Raw genomic sequence first — 1736 nt, forward strand, 5'->3', positions numbered from 1 at the left:
AAAAATCAAAAAAAGTTATGGATGAAAGAGTTGCTTAAAATTAGAAGATAAAAATTATAATGTATATAGCATTTAAATATAATTAGAAAATAATATTGGGTACAACTTTTTCAGCATTTGTTTGTTTGCAATACTATTTAAACATTCCCAATTTTGAGTATTTATTCTAACAGTAAAATATATCATGGTATTCAATACAGTTGCTTTCCATTATATAGAGATATTGACAAATGATTAAGGTTTTGTTTGTGATAGTTTTTTTATTTCTTTTTAAAATAGTTTTTTAGTACAAAAATTTCTTGAACTAAAAGTATTTGTACTAAAAAACTGCTTTAAAAAACAGAAAAAAACTGTCCTAAAAAAAACCTAAGGTTTCGTTTGTTATATTTTTTTTATTGCTTCTTCAAACGGAGTTTTAGTAAAAAATTTTAATTTTTTTACTTGAATTCCGTTTTAAGAAACAATAAAAAAGTCGTCCCAAACAAAGCCTAAGAATGAGATATAACCACTAAATTTAAATGAAGTCTGATTACCATGATAACGATTGAACTTTGTTTAGTGAACTGGTATGAAATTTCTTTCAGATTAAACCAATGTTTAAGCTTTTACTTTTGTCATTCCTATTGCTGCTTGATTGTTATTTATGTTATTTAGGGTTTGGTTTTGGAGTTGTCGACACAATTAATGACTTAGGAAGGATATCCTTTTTAAGCGGTTTCATTGGAAGCGTACTTGATTCTATAAGGTAATCTTGCAAGCCATTGATCTTAAATAATAGGATCCTTATTAAATATCATGTAAACTATTATTTTGTCTCCATTGATTGCAGGGATGGATCGGATGTGAGGGGATACTTTATTTGGGCCTTTTTGGATGTTTATGAATGGATAACTGGGCTTACAGAAAGATTTGGGCTCTACCATGTAAATTTTGAGGACACTGAACTTGAGAGAACACCTAGGCTTTCAGCCGACTGGTACCGAAACTTCCTTAAAGATGGAGGAAAAATCAAGATAGAGAAACTTTGCCAGCAAAGGGCAAAAGCTCAGTCGTCACAGTAAACAGTTATTTTCTAATGTTTTGAATCATTCTGTAACGTTCAGGAATTGTCATAATTTTTCAAACTTATCATTTTGCTCAGAGAGATTGTTTAATTTGCTTCGGATCAGAGAATTCTGATATATTGAATGTTGTTGAACTTGCTCAAAAATGCTCCAGAAATTTTTGGAAGCTAGTGGCAATTTCCATGAGAATATTTTGGGAAGTCTTTAGCTTTTATTCAGTCATTTGTAAACTTATGGATTGCCAGCATACAGTTCTTAAGAAGCCTTTTAACCCATGTAAAAATCCTGGTTTGTTTTTCTATCATCAAATGATTCTATAAAAGCATTAACAATTCACCATTGGACTCTCTTTTGATAATTTCAAAATTAAGGTTTTGTTTGAGATAGATTTTTTTATTGCTTCTTAAAACAGAGTGTTAGTATAAAAATTTTAATTTTTGTATTAAAATTATGTTTTAAAAAACAATAAAAAAGTAATCCCAAACAAAGCAAAGGCTTAGGCTTCGTTCGGGACGGCTTTCTTATTGCTTCTTAAAGTAGCTTTTTAGTACAAAATTTTAAATTTTTATATTAAGAAGTTGGTTTAAGAAGCAGAAAAAAATAGTCACAAATAAGCCCTTATGGATAGCTTTTGGCTATTATTTTTTTTATTGCTTTCATATCTCCTTGATA

General features: G+C 29.0%; 1 long non-coding RNA gene across 1 annotated transcript; it reads left to right on the top strand.

Annotated features, from left to right (window-relative positions):
* Positions 1-653: 653 nt before the first annotated feature.
* Positions 654-1250, top strand: LOC110109823. The gene is made up of 2 exons (XR_003699786.1): positions 654-745; positions 830-1250. It is a non-coding gene; the product is annotated as an uncharacterized LOC110109823 (long non-coding RNA).
* Positions 1251-1736: the final 486 nt, after the last annotated feature.

This window comes from Dendrobium catenatum, unplaced genomic scaffold (assembly GCF_001605985.2).
Source record: "Dendrobium catenatum unplaced genomic scaffold, ASM160598v2 original_scaffold_193886, whole genome shotgun sequence".
Taxonomy (NCBI): domain Eukaryota; kingdom Viridiplantae; phylum Streptophyta; class Magnoliopsida; order Asparagales; family Orchidaceae; genus Dendrobium; species Dendrobium catenatum.